Here is a 7,651-nt window from a genome sequence, read left to right on the forward strand (position 1 = left end):
GGGACTTTCAGAGATCAGTGGCAGAATTCAGAATTTGAACTGAAATCTGATTGCTACCAACTTCAGCCCTCTTTTTCACGATCCATGATACCCCAACACTTCCTACTCTCATACACAAGCGATAACATGTTCAAACATTTCACCAGACATAAGGGTGTTGGAAGGACCCAGGGACTCCTGTCTCTTGTAGGCCAAAACCTAGTTTTCCTCAGACCTCATCATGAGTGGCTGATGGTGTAGCTTCTCTAGGCAACCAGAGGGAGGGAAGGTCTTAGGCCACTGAACAAAGCTTCCTCACAGACCTTTAGCACAAAAATGTGGTTTACAAAAATGACTTTTTACAACAAATAGGTTGTTTGTCAAGAAAGGAAAAAAATGTCCAAGTATGATATTCTAATGTGGTCTTTTCTGCAGAAGCTTCTGCATAGAGCTGGGCCACGGTCCCAAACTCTTTCTCTTTTGAAGGATGTGTTTGGCATCTGCTTCAACCATAAACGCCCCCAAACAGTGAAGAGAAGTTGAAAGGCACAACCCTATCTGAATCAAGTCATTTTCCATTTTGGGAAAAATACTCTCCCAAGAAAAAAAGGCATCCTGTTGCAGCCTGGCAGGCCACCCAGAGCAGAGGAGGCTCTAAAATGGCTCCACTGGATTTAATTGATTCCATTTCATTCAATTTTAACAGAGATTTTTTAAAGTCCCCTCTGTGTATGGGGCCCTGTGCTGAGACAACTATTACACACTTACTCTGCCTTCATGGAGTTCGGAATCTAGGAGAAAAAGGTAAGCTCGCAAAAGTATCCAGATGCAATGTTACGTAAATTAGATGTGCATATTAAATCACATAAATTATAGAGGCATCAAATACATATACGATATTACATAACTACACCAGAGATGGAGAAAGCAAAATGGGAACTAGGGGAGGAAGTGACCACTTCAAGAATTTGTGATTGACAACGTGACTAATGGAGAAATGTTTCCATGACGGCACATGGAAAACCTCTATCAGATCCCTTGCTGTCTTAAGGAGGCAGAAAAAATTTGAAACTCAAAATCTTATAAAATTATCTTTACATGTATGACTGAAAAAATAAAGTACTATTTGCTAAAAAAACTTTTGTGATTGAGGATGAGTGATTCCAATGCTTAATTTGTGGTAGGAAGATGATGATTCTAGGCCTAATGTTAGTGATTATGGAAGGATCGTGGTGATGCAAGTGACAATGTTGGTGATTATGGTAGGAAGATGGTGACTGTAGTGTTAATGTTGGTGATTGTGGTAGAATGATGATGGTGATTCAGTAATATTGGTGATTATAAAAGAGGAGAGAAGAAAATGATGGTGATTCTGGTGATGACATTGGTGATTATAGTAGAGGGGAAGAGAGTGATGTTGGTGATTTTGGTAGAGAATAAGAAGGCAATGGCAGTGATGACAGTTAATAGTAGAAAAATCAAGGGACTCAACTAAACTGAATCTTTGGAAACAGTATACTACAAATCTCTCTTACAAAATAAAGGAATCTTCTAGACTGCCTAGTATAACTCTCCTTTTACAATTGAGAAAATCAAGGACTATAGATGGAGGGCCATCTACTGGGTCATCCAGCTGCCACCAGCTTGTTCAACATGGGTAATAATGGGATTAGAACCCATGTACTCGAAAACCGTAGGTTCTATTCCCAGCTTTGCCACCAGGTTCATCTTAGAATGTGGGTAATTATCTTTGCCCAATCTGACCATTGAAGATCAGATGAAATGATGTGATGGGAAAGCCTTTGAAAAGGAAAACATCTCTGAATGATCTCTTTATATCTCTTAGCATCTTGGGCGGTATTTTGTGCTAAATGCTTGAAAAATTCATTGTTGAATAATAAACATGCTTGTAAGACTCAAGCAGTGAAGTGTCTTTTATGTTATATAGCACCTTGTGGATTGTGAAGTGCCTTATAAATGGCGAAATGATTTGTAAACATTGAAACACCTTGTAACCTATGGAGTTTGCTCTGTATGTGAGAGATTATGCTGGTCTGGTCTTAGCCTATTTTCTTTAGAAATTCAATAAAGAAACACTTCCCTCTCTGCTCTCCCCAATTATAGACATACTGAAATTTTTCAAGGCCTTTATTTTGAGAACAGTCTTCTAGATGGTTTGCTGTAGCTCTTTCTGTTTCTCTTCTTTCATTTATCCATCCATGGAGTTTGAATCTCTCTTGTGTTTAGCTTATTTGTTGTCATTTTTGGGGGAACTGGCCTAATTTTCATCACCATCTCTTCAGGTTCCAGGGAAAGATTTCAGGATCTGATGAAATATTTGTCCTTTGGTTCCTCAAACATCCAGGAATCCCCTGACAGGGTGGGGCACAGTATACTCTGGAGAAGAAACAGATGTGGGAATGGTACAACCTGAGCTTCTCCCTTACTGGATAGGGAAAAGGGATCCAATTCAAACCCCCCTGCAGGAAGCTGCTTGTCCACTGGGCAGGAGAGGCTTTCAGGAGCCTGGGCTCTCGGGTTGGTCTCAGGTAGGTGTGCTAAACAGAACCAGATTCACAGGAGTGGAGACAAAGACCACGCCATTTTCCATAGCCTGCCCCAGCTCCCAGGTGGCTCCCACACAACCTGAGTGATATGCTCTTGCAGATCCCTTTGCCTCCCAATCACCCTCTCTTATCAGTAGTGGTTCTTGCCTGCCCATTGATAAACTCAGCCCTAGAACTCTTCTTAGTATATCTTGCCCCCCCCCCCAATCTATCAGAATCTGTTAGTTGAAGAGTGACTTTTCTATTCCTCTACTCAGGGCATTGCTTGGGGCAGGGACCTAAATGGAGGAGTGGATCCAGAGGTCACTTCTATTTTCCTCAGAGATTCCAAAGCTCTCTTCCAACCTCATCACTTTTGGAATCTTTCCTCTCCTGCCAGATTGGTCTTCTTATCCCTGAATATCCTACACATTTCCCCAGCTTATTCCTCCTCAGGTCTTCACTCACAATGTTCAGTCAAAATGGATTCTCTTCCCTGGTCCTTTTCTCTCTTTCCTCTGACCCTTCTCCCCTTTCCCCCTCCCATCCTATCTCAATCCTCCCCCCCTCCACCTGTCCCTGAGGCAGAATGGTTTGTATTGGAGAGAGAGAGAATCCTGGCATGGGAGTTCAGGAGACTCAGTTAGCAACCATGATTCTGCTGCTTCTTGAAGTGATGCCAGCTTAAATCAGTTTTTCCTCTTCCTCTGGGACTCAGTTTTCCCATATGGGAAATGGGGATGATAGTGTCTTTGATAGGGTTTGTTTTATAGATACTATTTCAGGTGATGCAAGGGAGGGACAAGTAAAATTATCCCAACTTTTCTGATAGAGAGACAGACTGAGAATAAAGGGAGGTGGGTGGAATGCAGGAGAGTCCCTCTCTCATAGCTTATGTCTAACCTCAGGAGGCTTCACTTCTGTCCAAATGAATGACATGCCTTTCTTCAAAGTCACTCAAATACCAAAGGGCAAATGCAGTATTCAAACCCAGTGATTTCCCTGCTTTATGTTTTATTGCTTGCCTCACAGACTTGTAAAGCATTGTAGAAATTTATTGTTGTTGCTATTACATGGGCACTGTGAACTCTGACACAATAGGCCTGAGAGATACTGGGACCTGACAAAAATCCAGGGGCATTTTTTTCTCTGTTGCTGTTAAAAATAGGATTGGGCCTGATTTGATCAAGTTCAGCACAGAGGCAGGGGCATGACCTAAATGAGCATCTCCTCCCTGGGTCCAGCCAATGAGCCCGACAGGAAATAGGTTTTTTTTTTTTTTTTTTTTTTTTGCTCAAGACCCCCTCAGAGAGAACCATGAAAACTTTCCTCAGAATCCCCTGGGATAGTTAATTTCCTTAAAAAATACATGATGTAATAGGAAGAAATCCAACTTACCCTTTGTCTGCCAGAAGAACCAATTGTAACTCATCCCAGGCCAGCTGTTTACAAAGACTTAGAAATTCTGTAAGGAAATAAATGTCGAATTGTTACTGATTTTTTTTTTTTGGCCAGAGATGTTTGTGTGTGTGTGTGTGTGTGTGTGCACATGTTCTGTGGAGGACCTGGTGGTGTGACACTCTAGATCTCTAAGCCTCTCACTTCATGTGTCCAATTTAGCTGTCTCAGTCTCCTAGGGAGGTTTCTCTATGGTCTGTATAGTTCATATTTAGATTTAAAAAAGAAAAGTCTTCCAGCACCCTATGGCACTAGAGTTCTGATTGGACAGAACCTTGGAGATCATCCTAGTGTAAAGGGGGTGGGTGGGATGCAGGAAAGCCCCTCCCCCATAGCACATGCCTCTCAGGAGGCATCATTTCTGTCTATATAAATGTTAAGACTTCTGGAAACCTGGTCCTTGCATACTTTCATCAATTCTAGGATCCTAGATCCTAGATTGAAAGCTAGAAGGAATCCCCTTCATTTTACAAAGAAGAAAACAGACCCCCCCCGCCCCGTTGTAAAGGGTACAAGTGGAAATTTACCTCATACTTCCTCTCTGAATTTAGGGCACTTTTCCACTTTTCCACATTGCCTCTTATGGTGGTTATGTAGGTCAGAAAATTTCATATGGGGTTTAATCCAAAGCCATGTGCATTTCTAATGTCTCAGTTATGCTTGGAACTTGGGCTTAGCTCTTGTGTGAAGGAAGGGGAGAATGACAAGAAAGAGGAAGAAGAGGAGGAAGAGAAGGAGGACAAGGAAAAGGAGAAGGAGGAAGAAGGGGACGATGGAAAGATCTCCTCTTAATCTCCTAGCTCATTTGGAGAAATCTCCCCTCTCCCCTTTCGCCTCCTTCCTTTTCTCCTCTCCCTTCTCTCTCTTTCCTTCTAGAAAAAAGATATTTAGGAGACAAACCCCAACCAAACAATACAAAGCAGCTTCTTTATTTTATAAACAGGGACCAGGAAGCCTTCCAGGCTCATTAGACCCCAAGAATTCTTCCCTTGGTGTTCTGCAGCTCAGCCTTGATGTTTGTTCCATTTCTTCCCTAGCCTTTGGTTATGCTAAACTCATATTTATCCCCAGAGTGTGCCAATAGTAAGGGGTATCTGCTGGGCCAGGACCCCTTTCCTAATAGATTAACTGTTCTACTCTGGCCTGGCTCATCTTTGTTCCAGGAATGACCCCTCATTCCCTACATTGTTTCATTATTCAGTAACTTGACCTAAGTGGCACAGTTAGAACTTAAATTCAGGACTCTTTATACTTCCCATGGTCATCTAGACTAGATAATTCAGTATTAAGAGCTCCCTCAACCTTCAGTGGCACCCCTAACTTTCTTACCTTCCTCCTAACTTCCCTACTGCTACTGATGCCACTGCCATCATCCCTTTTCTCTCTCAGTTTTTGTTGTGGATTCCTGTTGGTTCAATGTTTCAAGGGTCTCTTTCATTCACATCTCTTCACTCCCAAATCTTGCACTCCAGTGCAGATTCCCATAGCCCCTCATCTAGATGACTGGAACACTCTCCTCACTGTTCTCTGACGTCATTCATCTTTAAACCTTCACAAAACTACCAATAGTCTATAAAAATCTTTTCAAACCTTCACAAAACTACCAATGGTCTATAAAAATCTTTTCAAACCTTCACAAAACTACCAATGGTCTATAAAAAATCTTTTCAAACCTTCACAAAACTACCAATGGGCTATAAAAACCTTTTCCTAAGGCACTTCATGTGTCACTCTCTTGTTCAAAGCTCTCCAAGCTGGGCTTCTATTACCTGTATTAAAAATGCACATTCCTTATATGACCTTCAAGGTTTTAAGCAATCTGGTTGCATTGGACTTTTCTAGCCTTAATCAACAGAAGACTCTTCCTTTCCACATATTGGAGTTCAAGCTATTCCCTGATCTTTTCCTACACTTTTCTTACTGTATACATTCTACACAGGCTAGAATGCATATTTTTCTTTTCATCTATTGAAATCATCCTTGGGTCAGCTAGGTGGTGCAGTGGATAGAGCACCAGATCTGGAGTCAAGAATATCTGAGTTCAAATCTGGTCTCAGACACTTAATAATTACCTAGCTGTGTGAGCTTGGGCAAGTCACTTAACCCCCCATTTGCCTTGCAAAAACCTAAAAAATAAAAATGAAGGACAGGAGCAGGTAGGTGGTGCAGTGGATAGAGCACCAGCTCTGGAGTCAGGACCTCAGACACTTAATAATTACTTAGCTGTGTGATCTTGGGCAAATCACTTAACCCTATTGCCTTGCAAAAAACAAAACAAAACAAAAACCAAACCAAAAAAAAGAAAAAAGAAAATGAAGGACAAACATTATTTTGCATGCAGATACTCTCAGAAAATGCTTACTGAACTGAACAGATCTCCAAATGACTTTAGAGAGCATTAGTCTAGTATCATTTTACAGGAGAGGAAACAGGCCTGGAGGAGAAAAAATTTCCCCTAGGTCATAAGGACCCAGTCCATGGCAGAGCATCTCCCAACATATATCCCCATGCCAGGCCTTTTCTCCCCAACCCTCTTCACCTCACCTCTTACCACATCCTCACCTTCCTATCTTGTCAGATCCCAAGACTCAACTGACCACGCTCAGTGTGTTCCTTCAGAGTCCTTTCATGGGTACACAGGGTGTGCTGCAGAGAGCCAGCTCTCACAATCATATGGACTGTGTGCGTGAGACTGAGTAGTTCTCCTTGACTCTATGCCGGCATTTGTTGGGTACACGAGCTAAGTGGAAAGAGCAGTTGCATGAACACTTGGAACAAGATGGGGTGCTGTGACTTTCGTTTTCGTGGCTGCCTCTGCTGCCTCTGCTTTCACACTCATAGGTCTTGATGCAGAGTTGTCTGGGTGACTTTGGACACTGGCATGAAAACTGACTTGGACTTGGGGCCGTGCTCGGGGTTGTGCTTGGGGTCAGGCTCAGGGTCTGGCCTGGGCTGGGGCTTGGACAAGCACTGGGGCACGAGCTGCCACCCGGGCTGTTGACTGGACCTGAGCACAGGTTTGGACATGGGCACAAGCATGGGCACTGTTTCGGACAGGGACACGGACATGGACACGAGCAGGGGTCTGTATTTGGGCCTGAAGATGAGGACGGACGCTGGCGCTTGTACTTGCAGGAGTAGGTGTGAGTCTCGGTGACAGTGTAGAAGGGCTTTTTGGGGTTGTATGTGGCACAAATGGTCCTCTTCATCATCTTGTTGTCTCCCTATACTTAGGAGTGGAGATTGTCCTCACAGGTGCAAGTTTTTGTTTTTGGTGAATTAATTGGAAGCTTTATCTTTTGAGAAGTCCTGGGTGGATGGAGCCTCCCTGAGTGTTTTTGAGAGGCTCAAGTAGAGTAGTACCAGGGGGCCCTGAGCCCTGGGACTAAATATCAAGGGTTGAGGGGGGCTGGAAAAGGGGCAAGCCATTGTTACACATCCTATCTTACTTCACTCCCTAGGGTGGGGGAGGGGAGAGCATCATCACCCAGGGGCCCAATGGGACCCTTTCTTTCTTGCCTAGAGACAGCCCTCAGGAGTGGTGAAGGTGACCTAGCAGGAAATCTGGGTTCCTTCCCTCTTCTCCCTTCCTAGCCTAAGAGCTTGAGTTAGCTCCTAACCTTCGGTTGCCACTGGTCAACAAGCCAGGGCACTTAGGCCTCAAATTC

General features: G+C 43.4%; 1 long non-coding RNA gene across 1 annotated transcript; it reads right to left on the reverse strand.

Annotated features, from left to right (window-relative positions):
* Window positions 1-2,109: 2,109 nt before the first annotated feature.
* Window positions 2,110-7,382, reverse strand: LOC141516426 (uncharacterized). Its single transcript, XR_012476701.1, has 3 exons — window positions 6,546-7,382; window positions 3,924-3,990; window positions 2,110-2,376 (listed from the first exon to the last, which is right to left on the reverse strand). It is a non-coding gene; the product is annotated as an uncharacterized LOC141516426 (long non-coding RNA).
* Window positions 7,383-7,651: the final 269 nt, after the last annotated feature.

Source organism: Macrotis lagotis, chromosome 3 (genome assembly GCF_037893015.1).
Source record: "Macrotis lagotis isolate mMagLag1 chromosome 3, bilby.v1.9.chrom.fasta, whole genome shotgun sequence".
Classification (NCBI taxonomy): domain Eukaryota; kingdom Metazoa; phylum Chordata; class Mammalia; order Peramelemorphia; family Peramelidae; genus Macrotis; species Macrotis lagotis.